Raw genomic sequence first — 23,135 nt, forward strand, 5'->3', positions numbered from 1 at the left:
AAAAGTGGATTAAAAAACATAGCGGTATTGGGAACCTATATGACCATCTGACCAGCTTTAGATAGGACTTGAGAGCTGAGGTGCAAAATCAATTTCCATACATAGTTTGAGGGATTTGGGATGACGTTGGAGTACAAAGCCTTGACTTGATTTGAGACCATACCTCCTGGGTCTATAACCGACTTGCTGACTTTGGCCATGATATTTTTCACTTCTTGTTCTAGAATGGGCATAAAGCATAGTACTGTAGCACAAATCTATAGTTCCCAATAGAAACAAGGAGAAACTATCAAAGATAGTGTGAGTCGAATGAGGCAGCACATTGACAGATTCCCGGAGTTGGAGATTCCAACTGAGGAAAGACTAGTCACACTGTTTCTAAAGAGGCTATTAAACAAAGATTTTCATGCTATTTTGTATAGCAAAAAACACATGACCTGGGAAGCATGTAGTTTAGATTCGATTGACTTGAGTGATAATTGTGAGATTTTCAATGAGGAAATCAAAGCTAAAGATACTCAGTGCAAACAAAACACATCCATTGTCCCAACACAAGTAGAATCAGCAGATACAGCTCTTGCCAATGCCTTAAACGCATGAATGATATGATGATCAACATGCAAAGAATGCAAATGCGAGGCCCAGTGCAGGGACAAAATCAGGGACAACTTATGGGACAACAAAGGCAATTAAAATGGTGCACTATTGAAGGGAAACGGACAAATCATGAGACAAATGAATGCTACTACAAGCCAAAATATGGTGGGAATGTCCACTATGTGTCAACGAGGCCACAAGGGCAACCCATGTATAGATACCCGCCCAATATGGCACCCATACAAAGATCACCCATGAATGTAGAGTGACTAAAACTAGTATTAGGTCAGCAACCTCCATTCCAAGGAGTAGATCTATATGAATCAAGTACATGGTGTCTGAGGAACAAACAAAACAACAGGTGCTAGTACCCGTTACTCCATATCTTGAGACTAGTTCAGTAACAATGGGGATAGAAGAAGAGTGGTATAACCAACCTACTCCAATCCGTATAGAGCTAATGTGCCAAGCACCCATTGATACAACACTTGTTTATTTTATTGAAAAGCAGGGGACAAGAGCACCTATGGTCAAGCCAATTCCCAAACCAAAAAGTGGAAATTGTCACAATTGTGGAGCGGATGACCATTGAAAAATGACTGCCATGAACCAGATAATAATGTGAGACCTTTAGAGGCTTATTGTGGAGCGTGCGGATGCAAGTGTGGACACTTTCCTGAGGACTACCCTAGGAATCCGACAAACAAAGGGAAAACTACCTTAAATATAGTCAGAGTGGTGCCCCATAGCTCATCAGAAGGGGAACCAATAATTCATACTCAAGTGATGACTAAAGCACAAATCAAGCAAAACAAACAAAAAAATACGAATGAATCGGATAAATCTAGCAATTCCTCCAAAAACTCCAGGAAACAAAGACGCAAAAGACACATTTCATCATGTTTAACACGCTGATTTATGCACACGATGTGTTTATGATGACGTGTGTGCATAAAAAGCGCTTTTCGTTTCACGTCGTAGAAGGGGTAGGAACATTGTTTTGGTCATAACTCACAAACTATTATGGATCAGCCCCAACCCTTAAAAAAATAGATAAAATACATCATTTAGAACATTTTATCTCTTTAGTATCATGTGAAATTCCCGCACGAGCTAAGAGGTATGGTATAAAAACAGCTTGCTGCCCACTGCACAATCAAAATTTTGGAACCCAGGCTCCTTTGGAGAACCACTGTATAGATTCACCATATGGGCAAACCCACTTAGCCAATTGAAAATCTTGATTAAATATGATGATAAATGTATTTAGGTCTCCGTTATCACCTTGGGTATGCGTGTTATTAGTCATTCCATAATCAGGTTTACCTACGCGTGTAGGGGTGCTACCAAGGGGAGTACCATATGATGTCGTGAGTTAATCAATCCGTTTATGTATGATTTATGGTTTGTTTTGGTGAGTTCATTTCAAGTATTAGATGTCCATAAACTCATGTGACGGTATATGGTTAGTCAACCGGAACCGCATAGGCAGATATGAATAAAGCGGCTTTCTTTTTGTGTTACCGTTTGTTGTGTGAGTATCATATGGGCAAAGTGATCTGAGATTGATGCATTGGTTTGAGGTCAAACACTTTCATTAACATGTTATATATGCTCCCAAAAATGGCAAAAAGCTATTTTTCGCATATGTGTGAAGTTATGGTTTATGGTCGATCTAAAGGTCAAAGCTATTTTGCATCATGTTTATGGCGATGGAATGATATAGTTTGAATTTTGGAACCTTATGGATACATTTGGATGCCTCATGTGCATGGGTATGATTGCTTTCCACATTTCTAGGTCAAAACTAGTTGTATGTGCTAGAGAGGTGAAGTGCAGTTATGATGCATCAACTTTGCATGATTAAATGTTGTCAGAATTTGATTTTTATATCATGTTTAGTTGCAGGTTGGACTTGTTTTATGCATGAAAATCTCATTTCTTAAGAGTCATGTGTGTGGACTCCGATTCACTACAGTGTGGATATGTCAAACTCCAAGTGTGGGAGTTGATTCATTGTGAATATGATTTTGGATAAGGGCCGAGATTCCCTCATGGATTATGGTTGTGATTTTATGGTGGGAGCCGGTGTGGCTCTTGGTTTTATTTTCTGGATATGGTTATGCTGCCAAAATTTTTGCATCCATGTTATGTTCTAAAGTGGTTAAGCAGGATTGGTTGTGACTCACATGAGATGGGTGGAGTACTCACTTGTGTGATGTGATTGGATAATGGTTTATGGTCTTGGGATTAGACCATGAAGTGATCTGGATGGTTTATGGTAGACGTGTAAGGGTAGAGACCCTGTACAATCTAACTGCTTGGAAAAGATTGTTTGTGCATATGGAAGGTGCTATTGTGATTGGACTCACATGTTATGTTTCTCATGGCAGTGTTGCTACAAGACTAGAATCACCTACATCACTTAGCCTTAGATAAAAGGGTCGTTGACCTGGGGCTTTGCTAGATCAGGGGTGATTCGTAGGTCTTCTTCTTTTTGTTAGGCTCATCTATACGGTTAGTGTGTCGGGGATTGAACGACATACACGGCTAATGCGTCCGAGATTTTACCTTGGATTTGCCTAAACACTTGATTCTAGGCATCGAAGAGGCATGGTGCCTAAACTGATATGGTTAGTGTTGATACCCTACCACCTACTAGGCTCGGGTTCATGGAGAAATGCAAAGTGGCCTCAGCTTATGTCTGGATCAGGTAGGTTGGTGGTGTTTTGGCTTGCTCCCAATGAAGTGAAATTCTCTCTGCTCGTATTAAAGGGGAAGTGGATGGGTGGACCGGTCGATCCCTACACAGGGTTCAATGCTCTAAGAGTTATTTTATTATACTTTTGATGTTATGGTATACCCAAATTTCATCATTACATTAATACATGGTTGCCTGTTTCATTTGGATGTGGAATTAAAAGATTCTCTGTTGTCATTTTGTCATGTCTCTGTGCACTCTATTTCACCCTCCACCATATTCTCTCTATATCTTCCCGCATAGACCCCTGGGAAGGGATATCTCTCACCTGGTATCAGAGCCCATGTTTAAGGTTATGGGGATAGCTTAAAGCCTTATACTAGTTGGGTTAGTTATGCATCATGCATGCATTTATGCATGCTATTTGGGAAAGAATATTGTATTCATGATGCATCTATAAGTGACATTGGTTGGTGGTACTTGCTTGACTTGTCTTCTTATATGAAATTACGTGGTCTCAAGTTATGATGAAGTGATTGAAGTGCTCAACAAGTGTATCAAGAATTTCTTTGAATGTTAGTTTTAGTAATGACTCTTGAGGTGACTTCTAACGTCTCGTAACTAGATCTTGTCTTTCAATTGCATGTAAATGACTACCCATTCCTTAGAAAATAATGGTTAATTTTTTTTTCCTCCCACCCAGCCTTTTTGACTTATAGTGCAGGAAGATTAATGTAATATACTGTTAATAAATTTTTGGATTTGACATGATGCAGTAATAGATCATGCCTCCTAGAGAAAATGGAGTGCCTACTAATGCCAATGTCCCTATTGCACCTCAACCGACTATCATTGATCGTGACATCAGTGCTATGCTTTCAAAGTCACAACCTGGGAACTTTAATGGAGAACGCCTTAAAAACATGGGCAAGGTTCTTGAGGATTGGATTGAGCGCATTGATGATTACTTTGATTTAGCTCATTCATCTGCAGAGAACAAGGCTATCATTGCTAAGTTTAAACTTGAAAAGACGGCCAACCGTTGGTGGAGAGACCATTGTATTGAGAACAATATCAACCCTAATGCAAAAACTTGGGATTATTTCAAGACTCAATTAAAGAAGACTATCAGAATAACATATATCATTTAGACCGTATGAATGAGTTTCTTGATTGTACTCACAGAACCAGAGATCTAGAATCATACTATTAATATTTCTTGACCCTTGTCAAATATGCTCCAGTCGAAATGACTCAAGAAGTCAAACTGGCACAATTTGTGTTTGGCCTCCATAATCCTTTGAAGACTAGACTTCAAAGCTTACCCCTACAAATTTTGCAGATGTTCTTGATGCGGGTAAACCGACTTAGCTCGAAATATCAAATGGTAATAAAAGACCTCGACCACAGGATGAGTCTAGATCTTCATATTTTCATAGTCAAGAAGCCATATTACGTAGTAGGAGGGCAATAAGAGATCACCTTTGCTTCAATTGTTTTGAGCCTAACCATGTGTCTCGGGATTGTCCGTTTAATGATCCAGAGAATTATGAACTTGCAAGACAAAATGATGCTTGAAGTACGGATACTAACATGAACCTTAGATATTCACAATATGGACCTAATATAAACCAAAGACCACCACAAAACCAAGGGAATTTCAGACATGGGAATCCAATCTTTACAAGGAATGGACAATCTAATAGACCAGCTCGTTCAGGAGGAAATCAACAGCCTCAAGGATTCCGAAACCCAAGCCAATAGAACTCAGAATGCTCGAGGTGGAGGAAAATTATCAAATGTTTGTGTCCATGTAGCTACTGCAGATGAAGGAGAAAATGAAGACCTTTTGGTGCCTTTTGGACTTGCTAATGCTCCAACATTATTTAATACTGTGGCAACCAAAATCTCTCTAGGACAGGATCATAATTGAGAAATAAAATAGTCAATTTAGTTTATATCTACAGAAGGTTTTAGACTTACTCATTTGTTATTCATGTCGAGGTGCAGACACGTCGAATTTTTCAAGTGTGGGAGGATGCAAATTTTCAATTTTTGGGTCTCTTTTAAAAATAAGAAAAATAGCTTTCAATATCTATTTCGTCAAATTCCGGTTTAAAATGCTTGCTTGACTGTATTGTAAGGGTCTAAAGTGAAAAGCAAGGTCGTTTCCAAGTTCCAGTAGGTCAGACAGACGTTTGGTTCAGTTTTGAGAAAAATCGGCTATTTTTAGCTTTTTCATGCTTTTTGGTGCTTTTTTGCAAAAATCAGGGTCGGATCCTTAACCTACATGTTCCGCGGAAGCTAGGATTCAATTTTGTAAAAATATGCTTTTCGAGTTCTTTACATGCTATTTTTAGCTTTTCATGATTTTTAGTGCTTTTTAGTGAAAAGCAAGTGCACTTTCTTATTCCAGTGGAGGACAAAGGGAACCCGTGGTTCACTTTAGAAAATTTTGCTTTTGTGCTATTTTTAGCGTTTCGTGCTTTTCAACGTTTTTGAAAAGCAATGTGCTTTTTAGGATGACCTAAACATAAAAATATTAATTTTATCACCGTCGTCGGATTTAAAAATGACCACCCAGAGCAACAAGGGGATTTTTATGGGAATTATTTTTATAAAAAGCAGTACCGTAAATGTGTCGGGGCAGTACGGGAAAGTCATAATTATGTCAGGGCATCACTGTGCAGCATAGTCTAGTCACGGTTTCATTAGTTGCAGGGATACTAGCCAGTTAGTCAATTTTTACTGTAAAAATTGAATGGTAAGTGGGAGAGTTGATTGCCAAAAGCTGTGCATGTTTTTAGAAAAGACTGGAGTCTTTTCCCAAAAGTTTGCAACTAATCTAGGCTGAGAGGGGGCGCTAGTAGCTTGCCTTGGGTATCACTCTAGCTTGCTACAGTGCCTATAAATTGGCAAGGAGTGATCATTTTTCAGTGTCGTCTGTTGAGTCTACTACCGCAAGGCAATACTTACCTATTATACAAAGTGGTGAAAGCTCTTCATTAACATCTCCATAAGCTCTTCTCTCTCGTTTACGAGAAGAAGAAGAAGAAGAAGAAGAAGGATACTCTCTCTCTACTTGCTTACTATCTCCTCTCTCGTTTCGCGGTGTACGCAAGAAGCCTTTTGACATCCCTTAATCACTTCTAAAGTACGGTGAGAAGCTCTAAACTCCATAGCCATCATCATCTCTCTCTCTCTCTATGTCGTTTTTTTTAGTAGACCTCAATGATTGTTTTTTCATATACGAGTGTACGTATGGCTTTATTGAGTGCGTATGAAGTTGCTCCATGATTATTTCAGCATGTTTAACATGTTGTTTTATGCACACCACATGTTTATGATCATGTGTCTGCATAAAAAGCGCTTTTTGTTTCACGTCATAAAAGCATTAAGAACATTGTTTAGGTCATAACTCACAAATTGTTATGAATCTGCCCAAACCCTTATAACCATAGATAAAACACAGCATTTAGAACATTTTTTGTCTTTGGTGTCATGTGAAAATCACGCATGAGCTAAGAGATATGGTCAAAAAACAACTTCTTGTCCACTACACAGTCAAAATTTTGGAACCCAGGTTCCTTGGAGAACCACTATATAGATTTAGCGGATGGACAAACCCACTTACACAATTAACAAGCTTGATTAAAATTGATGATAAATATAGGGGTGCTACCAAGGGGGAGTACCATATGACATCGTGAGTTAACCGAGCTGTTAATGTATGATTTATGGTTTATTTTGGTGAGTTGATTTCAAGTATTATATGTCCATAAACTCATGTGAGAACATATGGTTAGTCAACCCGAACCGCATAAACAAATATGAATAAAGCGGCTTTTTTTGTGTTACCGTTTGTTGTGTGAGTATCATACGGGAAAAGTGATGTGATGGATTGTTAGTATAAACTCAACAGACAAAAAAAGTGAAAGGATATTGAGGGGAAGATACAAAAGGAGACAGAAGAAAAAATACAGACTCCTTCAAAGGATTTTAAGGAGCCCGAACCAAAATCAGTTGTATCCATCCTGGTTGATAAAATTTATGAGTGAATCAATGCATCTTTGCAAGCTGGACAAATGTTGGACAAATGTTGAAAAACCGATGGAAAAATTATCCAACACGTGAAATGGATGTAGCTTAATTAGAATCTCACAGAAACTTATTGCAAATCATACAAGCTCTAATGGAAAATCAGAATCCTTAACAAGAAGATATAGGAGAACCAAAAGAAGTTGAGACCAAAATCCCAAGAGAGAAAGCTCAAGAAAAGGAAAGGTCAAAAAATTGGAAAAACGATGAAATACATCCACCTAATTAGAAGTTCCTGATGGTGAAGAAGGATGGGATGGGGTGCTGAGAGTTGAGGATGATTGGCCAAACTATCTGTGGAAACGAGTTAGGGAATCAAAAGATGGGAGCTTGACTCTAGATTCAACACCAATAGAAGAAGTTTGGTTTGTAAAATCACCCATGAAACTAGATGAGCAGTCGTTGCATGGAGATTGGGGATCGGAAAAATCAGACTCTACAAAAGTTGAAACCTTGCGAACACTTCCATCTTACTTAGGCAAGAATGAAGAGAAATCAATGGTTTAAAAAACAACAAAACTAGGAAGGCAAAGATAGACTTTGGATGTGGCTAATTTACAATCCATTATGTCGACACCAATTCAGTGCACAATCGCTTTGGGTGAGTTGCTGAAACTGAAACCACACCTATGGGGACATGTACAAACTACCATGGGAAGGATGGGATTGAAAGGATCATCTCAAATGAACCTGGAAAAATTGCAAAAAGAAGAGACACAGACTAGTCTTGTCAAGTTGGTACCTATGAAGAAGGTCGGGGACTATTGTGAAGGGAATGAGGAAAACACTACCCTTTTAATACAATACAATGATGTAACAACTATGGCTATTTTAGACAGTGGAGTAGGCATTGCCATAGCAACCAAGTCTATTTGGGAAGATTGAGGAAAGCCAGCAATTAGGCAAACAATATTGAAACTACAATTGGCAGATGGACACATAAAGAAGCCAATGGGTGTAATGGAATTGGCCTATTAAATTGAGAGTAGAGGAAATTAAAGAGAGTACTTTTGTGAGATTACTTTGTGAGCATAGCAGGTGAACATAATTTATGGTAGCAACATAAACATAGTATTTAGCTAGCTTGGCATGAACAATACTTTTGCAAGACAGAGAATTTACAGAACATGACAACAGTTGAGGACCGGATTTATGTAAAGCCGGTAGTGCCCCCTCCAATAGGAATTTGTATTATGATTTCTCCCATCAAGAGAGACTTGTTACAATACAATATTTGTGTTCCTTGTGACCTAGGTGATGCAATGAAGATGGAAAGCTTCAAGCATCACGAGCATAACATAAACTTTGTGGAAAGCATTAACTATCCCAAGCCTTAGTCCCAAGACCTCAAACACCTTCGAAGGTGGAGAGAGCTAGCAGGGAATGAGGGTAGGGAAGAGGAAGAAGAAACATTTCATAGGAGAATGAGTTAGTTTCTCACTTATCATCGCTCTTCTTGCTAGCATACATAATAGCATAGTAATCAAGATGGAGAAGATGGCAAACTTAAGCATTGAAGCATGGCTCTTGGTTGGATTTACATTCCATAGCCAAGAGTGATGGTGTAGGCTCTCAACCTCTACTTGCTTGGAGAAGGAGAGGGAGCTCTTGCACTTTGCCTTTAACACAATGTGTGTGTGTGTGTGTGTGTGTGTGTGTGTGAGAGAGAGAGAGAGAGAGAGAGAGAGGGAGGGAGAGAGAGAGAGTATACCCCCTAAGTAGGCCCTCTACTTGCTTTGGTAGACCCCTGTAAAGAATGAGGATGCAAGAGAGCTACACAAGACAAGCACAAAGCACACAGAGATGGAAAGCTTCTTCTTCTTCTTCTCAGAAAAGAGAGTACAAAATCACTAAGTGCTAAAGCTGAAAAGTAGCACATATGTACATGCGGTCACTAAGTGTGAACTCGCTAGAAGCGTACTAGGCTGGCACTATAAGTGTAGTCCAGCTGTAGAATCACTGGCAGAGATCCTCCGTGTCGATCACCTAACGCGCCAGTGAGTAAATGCCGTAAGCGGCCAAGACCCGTAGTGGATGCCAGCTCAAGGTGTAGAGCTCGACATCTCAACACTCCCCCTCGAGCTCTGCATGTCGCAGAGTCCAAGCATAGTCCAGAAACGTCGAAGCTTCTCAGCTCCGAGGGCCTTGGTAAAGATATCCACTATCTGCTCCTCTGTGCTGACGTAGACCAAGTCGATGTCGCCCGCCAGCACTCGCTCTCGAACGTAGTGGTAATGGACCTCTATGTGTTTGGTCCTGGCATGGAACACTGGGTTCCTAGCCAACTGCATGCTGCTGAGGTTGTCACAATGGATGAAAATCTGCTGGTCCACCTACACTCCCAAGTCCTCAAGTAATGTGCGTAGCCAAGCTACCTCGCACGCCGCAACTGCTGCACCTCTGTACTCGGCCTCTGTGCTCGATAAAGCAATCGTAGGCTGCTTTTTGCTGCTCCAAGTAACAGCAGCACTCCCAAAAGAGAACATGAAGCCACTCGTAGATCTCCTATCAACAATGCTACCTGCCCAATCTGCATCTGTATACCCATACAATGCTAATGGTGCATCTGCTGCATAGAACAATGCGTAGTCAAGAGTACCTTGCACATACCGAAGTGTGCGTCGTACTCCATCCAAATGTGGCTTCCTCGGAAGTTGCATGAACTGACTCTCCAAGCCTACTGTGTAGCTCAAGTCTGGCCTCGTGATAGTCAAGTAGATTAGACTACCCACAATCTTCCTGTACATGTTGACATCCTCAACAACATCACCCTTCTCTGCACTCAGCTTTGCATTCACATCCAAGGGAATAGAAATTGGCTTACAATCAGCCATACCATACTTTGACAACATGTCCAAAGCATACTGTCTCTGTGATAGCCATACACCCTCTGGAGTCCTGATCACTTCAATGCCAAGAAAGTAGCGCAACTCACCTAAATCTTTCATTTCAAACTCCTGTTTGAGAAGGCCCTTCACATGGTCAATCTCCATAGCATTGTCACCAACAATAATAAGGTCATCTACATATATGGTAATGACCACAATCCCCACATCACTCTCACGTACATAGAGTGAATGATCAGCATGAGCTCTCCTAAAACCAATACTGACAAGATACTTGGCAATCCTGTCATGCCATGCTCTAGAGCCCTGCTTCAAACCATACAAAGCTTTGAGAAGTCTGCATACATAATCTGGGTAACCTGGATCGACATAACCAGGCGGCTGATCCATATACACTTCCTCTTGCAACTCACCATTCAAGAAGGCATTCTTTACATCCATTTGATGCATAATCCATCCTCTAGAAGCAGCCACTGCTATGACAGCTCTCACTGTCGTCATCTTTGCCACTGGAGCAAAGGTCTCCTCATAGTCTATGCCATACGTCTGTGCATAACCCTTTGCGACCAGCCTTGCCTTGTGACGCTCAATGTTACCATCAGCCTTATGCTTGGTTTTATACACCCATTTACAGCCAATAGCTTTCTTGCCACTTGGCAATGGCACCAACTCCCATGTGTCATTTGCTTCCAATGCAGCCATCTCTTCATTCATTGCATCATCCCAATGCACATTTCCAACTGCATCCTCAAAACATGTGGGCTCCACATCCTGTATCACCTTAGCCATGTAGGCTTGGTGATGCGCTAGATACCCATCATAAGTCAATTTCTGAACTGGATTTCTGACTCTATTAGATCTGCGCGGTCCTGGGTCACTCCTTTGCCCTCTAGCATCTTCTTGTACTTTCCTTACACCAGGTGTCCTGACAGCCGGAATTCCAAATTCCTCATCAAGACTTTGTTCAGAACCATCTGAATCCATGTCTACATGTGAAAAACCTGATGATGCATCAACCATAAAGGGAGGTTCATCAACCTTTTCCTTTCCTTTTCGTGATACATTCCCTGTACCTGTTGGTGGAGTAACCTGCGTACGTAGTCTACCATTCCATGGTTTCTCAACAGAGCCACGAGAAGAGGACTCTTGTGGTCCACTCAAAACCTGTGACTGTGGCCTCACATTTTGTACAACCACATCATCTTTTACATCAGCCCCAATAGTGCCATGTGCATTGCTGTACCAGCTGCTCATCTCATCAAAGACTACATCTCTGCTCACTCATAATTCTCGTGTAGTAGGATTGTAGCACCTGTACCCCTTTTGTTCAAGGGAATATCCCACAAGAATACATTTCTCTGCTTTAGGATCCAATTTCCTACGCAACTCATCTGGTACATGCACGCAAGCTATGCAGCCAAACACTTTCAAGTGTGCCAAATCAGGCTTTGTACCTGTAAACTTTTCCTCAGGTGTTACATCATGCACCGCAGCTGTAGGTGTCCTGTTCATAATGTACACAGCTGTATTTACAGCTTCAGCCCAGAAATGATGAGGCATGTTCTTCTCATTCATCAATGCACGTGCAACCTCTGCAATGTGCCTGTTTTTCCTTTCTGCGACCCCATTCTGCTGTGGAGTATATCTGCATGTAAACTGCCTGTGTATACCATGCATTCGCAGAAAATCTGAAAAATCATTGGAGAAGTACTCTCCCCCTCCATCTGACCTCAATGTCTTGATTTGCATATCTGTCTCCTTCTCAATCATGACTTTGAAGTCTTGAAAGTGACCAAACACTTCACTTTTGTTACGCATGAAGTAGACCCATACTTTCCTTGTATGGTCATCAATGAAAGAGACATAATACCTGCAACCATGCATACTTGCAGTATCGGTTGGACCCCAAACATCTGTGTGCACCACCTCAAGTGGATTTTTACATACATTGCGCTCATGTGGAAATGAGCCCTTTGACTGTTTTCCAGACTGGCATGCTGCACACACTTTATGCATACCATCCACCTTGAATTTGGGCAAACCTTTTACAATCTGTTTTGATTGCATGCTGCGCAATCTCTGCTCATTGACATGGCCAATGCGTTTGTGCCAAATGTCAATATCAGCCACAACACCTGTGCCCTGTGCAAATAATGCAGCTTTTACCTCAGGCATGTCTACATTCAGCGTAAACATTCTGCCCACACATTTGCCCTCTGTGATCAGCTTACAGCCATTCTGGAAATCTTCTACATAACAGCCATTTGGATTGAAGCGAACCTGCAAACCCTGCTCAACCATTTGTCCAACAGAAACAAGATTCTTTGTAATGTTTGGGACATGAAGTACATCTGCTAAGTACTTTGATTTCCCACTCTTCGTATTTAGAGGTATGTCCCCTACATGAGCAATGGGGTGAGCTGTGTCATCTCCTGTCTGCACATAGCCTGACACATCTGGTTTGCGCATATCTCTAAACCACTCTCCACGAGACGTCATGTGATTAGAGGCACCTGAATCCACATACCAAACATCATCTTGGGTGGAATTCTCTGCAGTCATTGTGTTCATTACATGTTGCATAACAAACATGCGCTCGTTTTTGCTGTCATCTGCATCTCTGCTAGTAGATGCATAGTTGCCCTGTTCTCTCTTTCTACTTGCTTTTCCCTTTGGACAGTCACGTGACATGTGACCTCTTTCACCACAAGTCCAACATTCTCTACTATTTGGAGTATGTTGCTGCCTGCTTGATCCTGCACCACGACCTCTTTGACTCCCCCTGCCTTGAGACTGGTTTCCCCTGCCACCTGTATTGTTTTGATTTGATTGACCTTCCAGAAATTGGCCCCTGCAACCCCTTGGGCCTCGACCACGACCTCTACCTCTACCTCTGTTGGAGTTAGAATAGAAGGCCTGTTCAGAATTATTTCTGCCATGAGAAGAAGACGTGTCAAGGTTCTTCTCCTCAAGAATAAGCATAGAAATCAAATCTTGGAACACGGGGATGTCGTCTCTTGTATTCATGGAAGACCTAAAATGTACATACTCATCTCCTAGACCATCCAAGCATGCACGGACAATGTCATCGTCTTCCACTGAGACTTTAATAGATCCAAGAGCCTCAATAATGCTCTTGATCTTCAAAGCATAATCATTGATGGAGAGGTTGTTCCTCTTAACCTGATTTAGCTCCAACTTTAGTTGAAGCTTCCTGGCCTTGGTGTTCACCTCGAACACTCTGCCTAAGTTTTTCCATGCAATGGCGGGGGTTTCAGCATCCTGTAGATAGCCCATCATGCCATCTGTGATGCTCATAGAAAGCCAATACATCACTTTGCTCTGGCCTTGTTGCCAGTCCCTCAAAGCTTTCCTTTGTTCTGCTGTAGCATTTGCCTCGGGAATCTCTGGTTCCTTTTCATTGTCTCCTTCTACATAGTCCCAATAACCTTTTCCTTTTAGGAAATTTGTTATTCTGAACTTCCATGCAGGGTAGTTATTTTTCTCAAGCTTCTCAGTAACAATCTGACTGAAACCGTCAGACATCTTGAAGCACTAAGACAAAATAGCTGCAATCTGCAAAAACCTGCAAATCTGTTGAACCTACTATCGTGGTTCCTGTAACGCTTTCTACACTCAACGAGTGTCCACAATCAAGCGTACATACAACCACTGTACTTGTACAGTAAATCTGTGTATACTGCACCTTGGAGTACCTTAGTCGTGGATTGCGAACGAAGGGATTGTGATGCTCTTGCTCTCTTAGCCTCTCTTGCCTGCACCAGGCTCTGATACCATGTAAAGAATGAGGATGCAAGAGAGCTACACAAGACAAGCACAAAGCACACAGAGATGGAAAGCTTCTTCTTCTTCTTCTCAGAAAAGAGAGTACAAAATGACTAAGTGCTAAAGCTGAAAAGTAGCACATATGTACATGCGGTCACTAAGTGTGAACTCGCTAGAAGCGTACTAGGCTGGCACTATAAGTGTAGTCCAGCTGTAGAATCACTGGCAGAGATCCTCCGTGTCGGTCACCTAACGCGCCAGTGAGTAAATGCCGTAAGCCGCCAAGACCCGTAGTGGATGCCAGCTCAAGGTGTAGAGCTCGACATCTCAACAACCCCCCCTTGTAGCTCAAGCCTGAATCTCATTGGACCCCTCCAGGCCTAGCCAATCATAAGCAGGAGTCATACCAAGCAACAAGGGTAGCCTTGGGACAAGTTTTTCCCTTTCCCCTTTGAGAGAGAGGACTTGATAAATGCAAAGACAATTAATTAAAGCTTCTAAATTATCATTGGAACCCTTGGGTGGCCAACCAATAGGCTTCAGGTACACCATGAGGGCGTCTCTTTTTCTTTCTTTGTACCAAGCATGCCTTGTATGTGTGTGTGTGTGTGTGTGTGTGTGTGTGTTCTCTCTCATCACCCCTCTTGTAGGGCTTGCACCCCCATTGTAGGGATTGAATATTGACTTTTTGGCCCACCTTATCTCAAGCATCTTAGTCAACAAGCATGACAAAGCACCTCAAGCTTGGGTGGTGTTCCCACAAGCATCTCAAGCTCCCTAGTTGGCAAGCATGACAAGCACCTCAAGAACCTTAATCAAAATCACGAGAAGCACCTCAAGCACCTTATTCATCAAGCACGACAACCACCTCAAGCACCTTAGTCATCAAGCACATCCCTAGCTTACCTAAGGTCAAACCTAAGGTCAAAGGACTTTTAACACTAACTATTGGAGGTCTTCAATGAAGCTAACCCTAAGGACTTTATGCTCCATTGGTTAGCCTTGCTCTTTCACAGATCATCTCTCATTTGGGCTTCTTTACCATTGGCCCAGTGTTGAGATAGATCTATAAGCACATGTCTATATCTTAACCCTTGTTCCCATTTATTCTCTGACATTAAATGATCATTTTAATATGAGAAAATCATTTGGGTTGGTTAGATATTAGATTTTATGACATTAGCTCTCTCTTGAAATCATAGTCGTCCTCGACTATGAGGTAGAAGAGATAAAGCCTTAGTCATTAGTCAATCTTACTTAGCGGGTAGAGGATCTCTTTTTACCCTACCACATCTTTCCAAGATGGATGACTAATCCATTTGGTGCTTGGGAGACATAGTTGGCGCAAGCATATCTACTCCTTAGTCCATTTCATTCTCCCAGAGTAGAGTGACAAATTCTACTTGGTGTTTGAGAGACGTTGTCATCACAAACATGATTCTAAGCATGCATACTATTTAAATTTGTGCACAATGAAAAAGAGAACTAGTCTTATAAGACAAAAACATGAGTCATTTAAAAGAAATTTGTAGATGTGCTTACTCTAATGTAGCATTGTAAGCATTGACAAGGTTCATACCATCCTTAAGCTGTATTCCCTACATCCATCTAGCATCTTCAAAAGGATAATTTTTGAACTTAATAAGATACCGTCGGATAATCTTACCATGTCGTAGTACCTTGTCTTCATGCCGAAGGATAGCTTCGGGTTGTAGCACCTCTTCTTGGTCTTCAACTTCCGGAAGGTCTTCAATAATCGGTTCACTTGGTGCCTCTGATTTCTAGGGCTTAAGTAGGCTCACATGAAAGGCATTGTGTATGAGACAAATGCAATGCATGTCAACCAGCAAAGATGCCAATAAGAATGGATAACATGCCTTTGAGACCTATGATGAGAGCACACACATTTGCTAAATGGGGTATAGACTTCGTAGGTCCAATACAATGACCAACTTACAAAAATCAGGCACAATATTTTGGCAACAGTTTACTTAACCAAGTGGGCTGAGGCACAAGACACTTGAAAGAACCATGCTGGAACCACTGCTGCATTCCTGTATGAATGCGTCTTTACTAGATACACATTTTTTATTGAGCTTGTGAGTGATCACAAATTTGCACCCTACCACCCTCAAGCAAACAGTCAAGCAGAACATACAAACATAATTCTAAGCTCTGTACTAACCAAAATTGTTAGTTCAGGCAGAACGGACAGGGAAATGCATCTTCACGCTGCCTTATGGGCTTATCAAGTTTCCTTGAAAATGGCTTTGAATATGACTCCTTCTAATTTGTTCTATGACCTGGATGCAATATTGCCAATGGAATTCTCATTACCCATACTCAGAGTTGCAACTGAGTTGGAATAGAAAGGGTATTAGTTGTTAGAATGCTAGAGGACTTAGAACGCCTAGATGAACAATGTTTAGCGGCCATTTCCCACATATATGCACAAAAACATAAATAAAAATAGTTCTTTGACTCACATTTGTTGTTGACTAAAGTTTTTAAACGAGGGGATTTAGTCCTAGTATACTCATTGAAACAACATATACCCAAGTTCAAGAAAAAGGGACATGGTCCTTTTGTCATTGAAGGTGTTTCACCAATAGGGGCTGTCAAAAGCTAGCCATTGTAGATGGCAAAATCATGGGCAACTAGATTAGTGCCTGTCGACTCCGCAACCCTCCCTTAACTAATAAACTTTTATAGAGAATGCATGCATCCAAGGAAAGGAAGCTTAAACGACAACAGGTTATTGAGGAGGCACAAGAAGAAGCTCGCATTTGAGTTTTAAAACAAAAAGCTGCAAGACAACCTATTCTCCAAGTTGTACCACTATGTACTCCCCACATTCAACCCTTGGTAGAGGATGAGGTCAAGAGATACATGAGCTCGATTCAAGCGGTCAATTATTCCACTTACTGCAAAGCAACTACTCAACCACTTGAGTATTGACGAGCCACTATCAAGGGTTGCAATAAGAGCATCACTCCAACTTTAGGGAAGATCAATTTGAATATTATGGTTCATGTATTCTCTTCAAGCCCGCATACTTTCATATGTATAGCAGATGAACACATGAATGAGGACCTAATATTAGGTGTTCTGTGGATGAGAACCTATAGATAAATTCAAGATTGGGATGCCAAAATTCTAGAGCTCACACTCAAAGGAGGAAAGCTAGATATACCATTTTCATACAGTAAAGAGGAATGGAAAGAAGCTCTAGGTGATTTACAATCAAACAAGTATGAGTCAGCAATCACAAATTACAAGTATATACATGTAATAAAGACTTCTACTACTCTACCAATGCAGGGAGCCAAGCAAGTTTGGATACCCAAAAGTTAGCTCGTCAACCGATCTCAACAAATCTGGGTGCCCAAAATATTGCTATGAACCACCAACAACCCTAAGGGAAAACAATTGTATCCATCTTTTCAACAAGATCCACCACTACTAAAGATGAAATGGATATGGCAATCAAAAGAGAAATGTGCAGCTCAGAGAAGATCAACCGTTGAAAGAAACAAGTCAGACTATGGATACCAAAGACAGGTACAAATAATGGATACCTAAAGTCATACAACCAACCATTATTGGACCCACCGGTTCGATTCATAACACAGCAAACGGTGCATTTTGCACCATAAAAGAATGTGCTCAAGTGCTACAGAGTTTACTCTTCAAGAGAGTTCAACCACAACATACCTCACAACAAAAACCCTTGAGTACAATACTCAAGACCCACCTCTTGCACAACATAGCATGTTTAACTGCATTGACATCAATAGCATTATAGGGCCAATCAGGGCAATGCATAGACACGGCTTTGTATCCTACGCACTGCATAACCAGAATACTCAGTTACTTTGGCAGACTGAAGCAAGGAGGGGTGGAAACAATCTGAAAATGGACAAAGCATATCCATCTGGGAAAGATACAGGCAATGTTTTAAAGTAATTGTGTGTTAACGTATGATCTTTCTTGAATAAACTAGCCGATTGCCCTCGTAACACCATACTTGGGGAATGCAATCAGCTAGTCCCTCGATATGTGTATATAGTGTATATAACTACCAAAATGCCATAAATGGTGCAGTTGTTACTCGTATTGTATGTTTTCTGTCCAAAATCATCATGAAAATGGAGAAGTTCGCAAGAAAAGGGCCAAATAATAAATTTAGGAGTGTTTTATTAATTGTTTCGTATCTAGGATGAATTTTTTTGAGCAGTTAGGTTAATTTTTCTTTAATTTGCTGATAAAAGACAAGAAGATAAAAAATAATGAGCAGGAATTTTAGAATTGAATTTCAATTTCAACCGCCAAATCTCAAAGCTTTATAGAAAAGCTAGAAATTTTTTGAAGCAAATCCAATCAAAAAACTTGGCGGGGACACTCCAACTCACTAATCATTTGGAGCAGAATGTGATGAAAAGGTCCATGGATGTCCATTTTTCAAAGATTTCCAATGTGTGCATATACTTTAAGGCCTATTAGGCTCACGGGGTACACATTCAATAGGGGGTGTCTAAAAAGTCTAGACATGTATAGTCCCTTTGGCCATTTTTCCTCTCATTTGCATTCTAGACTTTAGAGAGAGAGCTTTAGGTTGTGGATTTTAGTGACCTTCCACGCTCTCCTATGCCCTATTTTCCGGCTCTTACTCACTCCAACCATGAGGGGTAAGTTCCTAACTATGTCTAGAAGCATTTTGGATATCAGATTGTCAACCATACAAGCAATAGGAGGCATAGATACACAGACCAATCTAGGAACTTTTGAGATCAGAACCACTAATATTGGCCACACCAGACCTCCATATTGCACCAAAAGTAAACCAGACGCTCTTCACTAGTAGGGAAACACATTGCTAGGGTCAAAGATGCAAAAAGCTTCAGAAAAGATGACCTAGTACCTTCGGAGCATTGAAGATAGAGGACCCAAATCTAAACCAAATTTCACATATCTATTGGGACTATCATGTTACGGAATTCTAGAGAGCTAGGGGTACAAAGAAGGTCCAGTCATGAGTGAACAACAAGATGACCATATCCTTATCACAAAGCAACATTTTGCACCACAATGAAAAATATTGATGCGTTTAACCTCAAACTCAAAGGGGGCACTCTATACCTTACAATGGAGCCTTACCACCCTTCAGTGGGCACACAACTAGTGACTAAAGACTCCAAGTCAAGCTCGGCCCAAAAGGAAACTATCAACTTAATCAGGGATACCAACAAGTGTAAGAAACACAACCAAGGGTTTCACCCTACATAATTAACCTAGTAGAAGCTATATGGGGCAAGATTAGGGCCTAAATTGCACTAATTTGTAAATTTTATTTTAGGGCGTGACAAAGATAATCTGCTAGGATGGAAGCACATTTTGCACACACTTTCACATTAGCATGATTCCCCTACCCCTCACAGAACCTACATCACACTGTTACACTCATTTTATGCACAACTACTCTCACATGCATTTTACCGCACCAAATAGACTCAAGGACCCCAAAACTGACTTTTAGCCTATCAATTTAGAACCAAACTTTATGGGACATCAAGAATCTACCCTCCACTCCCAATGAAGGTGCCAAAAACACAAAACGTGCCCAAATTAGTCATTCTTATCTTAGGCATGCCTAAGATAGAAATAATATAGGGAGGGTCCAACTTGCAACTTGATGACACAAATATGTCTACAATGGTCAAATAAAGCACCCTAACAATTTCATCAAGTTTGGCATAGTAAAACCCTATTAGTCACCAAAAACTCTGAAAGCTGTAAAGCGAACACAAATTTGTGCACAATTCTCACCACAAGTGTCCAAAAGCTATCCAACTCCAAGCATATCATCAACAACCTATACACTTTCCATGCATTCACTCTAAGAACAATTTGCATGCACCTGCACCCATCTGTATCTTAGGTGCACCTAAGATAAATTTTGCCAAGATTGTGTTTTTTAGAGCTCATTTATGTAAGCTGATTGTTTTCTCTACTTGATTGGGACTTGCTAACTTGGTTTGACCAATGAGCTGGATGTTGCCCTACTAGGATCACCCTCATCTACTTCGGGAGCTCCAAAGAAGAAAACCATGAAGAAAACGTTTGTTGAGCTTCCACCATACCAGTAAGAAGAAGACTCCCTAAAGGAATCAAATGTCACCTGGTTGTCAAAAGAACAACTAGAAATTCAGCATGACACTATGTACCGTGCATCATTCAAAGGAGCACATGGTTCTTAAGTGGAAGTTCATATGTTGCCAAAGGAAGCTCAAGGTCTTGTCACAAAGAAGAGGTAGTCATGCCACGTTTGGAAAGAATTGGCCTTAAAGACTACCTTGAACTAGAGCCTTGTGGTGTAGACTACAACAGGGCTTATGAGCTCCTACACAGAATCATAGAAGAAGGAAGGGCAACCATCTTAGATTTAAATAACTCTCCAATGGAGGTGCACATCATAGAGGACTAGGTTGTTGAAGCCCTAAGGCTACAGAGAGGAGGAAAACCTATAAAAGACCAAGGGTTTGCCACAACCAGCATTTTCATTAGTCATTCAACCTCCTTCTATGATCTAAAGGAAAGAGGGACAGAGCGGTCACTTTGGATCTATCATCAGCACTTTCATTTCACTGCTAAAAGAACTTCCAAATGCATAGTTCCAAATCACGCCATAGCATCCACATTCACATAAGCCTCAAAGTGAGAAGGCATGATAGAAGTAGATCACGCCCAATATATTCACAAAACTCTCACACATGTGAAAAATCCAAAGAACATCACCTTCTTGAAAGCTCCAGAAGTGTTAACACGAACTGCTTACCATGTTATCGGCTAGGCAAAGCATTTACCACCTGCCTTAGAGAAAAACCTATGGCTACTAAACAAGAATAAAGAAGAAGAAGTGCAGACAAGAGCTCCAACAGTGAATACAAGACTAAGGACACGATTGGCCAATGTCCCTAGCCAAGAAACAACTACTACAGCAAGAGCCACGGAAAGCGACAAGGAAGAAGAATAAATTGCAAAGGAAGACACTCCTCTCAAAACAAGGAAAAGAGAAAAAGGTAAAGCAAAGGTAGAGGACACAAAAGCCACAAAACGGCCATGCCTTGTAGAAGCAGTAGAAGAACCACTCCAAAAAGCAGCAAGAGTAGAAAGAGAGAATGTGGCCTTTGAGCTGGAAAGAGGACTCAAAGGGGTTTTTGAGGAAAAATGAAAACCATCTTCAAGAAGAATCAAAATTCTAAGTAAACACCCAATGTTTTTATGAGAAGGACAATCATGGGGCTGGCTTAGAACATCTCTATCATAAAGAAGAATGGCAATAAGAGCAGGTCAAGGCACAAGAAGAAGGCGATACACAACCGAGAGAAGATTCACCCAAAGAAAAAGTCAAACCTACTGTAGAAGTTCCACATTTCTCTCTTCCAAGTGCATCACCACAACCGAAGGGCACCACAAAACCACAACCAGAGGAGACCACTCCCATTAGTAGCAATATGGAACCAAAAGAGAACCGCCCAAAGAAACTGTCAATGAGCAAGAGGGTGATCCAGCTAGCCCAATGGAGACACCAAGTACTCAAGCCAACCAGCCAGATGAGCCAATCACTGAGGCTCATGACACACAAACGGATCAACCTGAAGTGAGCAACACAAAAAGGTTGGAGATTTTGGAGGACATAGATGAGTATGCCCAAGATGCACATGATGTGGTGGAAAAAATGAAAGATGAGATCTATGCTTGCCACCAACAACCCCATAGCTTGTATAAGCGACTGCGGCTCCCAGATGAAAGGCTTGATATGGCCAATGTTTGTGCCATAGAATTTAAAGAAAAGGAATTAGCTGAACTAATTGCAAATTCAGTAGCGGATTTGAAAGCTCTTTAGGCTAATAATTAGCAGTCAGAGAAATAAGTCACAATGGACATTGTAGCTCTATAAGAGTCTGCTTCAACAATTAGTAGGCTCAACATTGCAAATAATCAGTTGGCACAATGAGAAGCCAGATGCCAAGAGTAAAATACAATGCTTAACCAGATCAAGGACAAACCTACAGTAGCCACACTACAAGGCACATATCAAGCATATAAAGCAATGGAACAGAAAGTTGAAGACCTTGAGATGGAGTTGAAGCTAGAGAAAATGCATCAAAGAGAGCTCTCCATTGGGTTTATGTAGCGGGAGGAGAGATATCACCAGGAAATAGACCAACTGAAAGAAGAATTGAGAAAATCTCAAGTAGCTTCCACAACACATGCCACCACACCAAAGGAAGGACAAGGAGATTCTGCAAAGCAATATAAAGGTACCCTACAATTTTATGTACTTTGAAGCAGTTGCCACTAGAGAGGCCAGTCTTCTTGGTCTAGATATTTCTCATGATGAAGCTGGACCCTCTACTCAACTGAAAAGCTTAACTGTTGAGGAAGAAGCGACATAAAGAAAGTAGGTGGAAGAGGAGACAAAGATCATCTAGAAGGAAATGCAGACTTTTCACCATGCAGAGAAAAAAGACGCAACCTAAATGTCCTTTCTCAAAGGTGCCAATGGCTTATGCTATGATTTATCAAGCCAGCCCTCCAAAGAAGTGATTCATGGCTTCTATGCTAGGGTGATGTTTCTACCATCCTACTACATGCAGACATTTGAAGAAGCATTCTACACGGGCTTCTTCACTTATTGATCCAAGATCTTAGGCCCCGTCATCACCAATCTGCGGGCAAGATTTGTTAGTTACTCCATAGTTGAACAAAGAAATAAAGTAACCATGTAGTTTATTTCCATTGAAGGTAAAGAACTCCACCTAAAATACCAACAAGGTCTCTAGCAACACACACAAAGGACAGCAGCAAGGAAGCCCAACCACTACTTAGCACCCTATGTAGTTTTGTCGCGAATGAAACAGGCAAGGAGGGAGGGAATGTTAGCTGCTTAGCTAACAAGAGCCAAAGAAAGATCATCAGAAGCCAATTGAATGTATTAAATACCTTTGTATCACTGAAAAATCCCGCAAAGTCCAAAGCCATTGTAATATTATTGATTTCCAAGGAGTCTAAAGGGGTGGAGGGCCTCCAAGTTTGTAATCATA

The sequence above is a fragment of the Adiantum capillus-veneris genome, chromosome 25 (genome assembly GCF_014529385.1).
Source record: "Adiantum capillus-veneris isolate H3 chromosome 25, ASM1452938v2, whole genome shotgun sequence".
NCBI lineage: Eukaryota > Viridiplantae > Streptophyta > Polypodiopsida > Polypodiales > Pteridaceae > Adiantum > Adiantum capillus-veneris.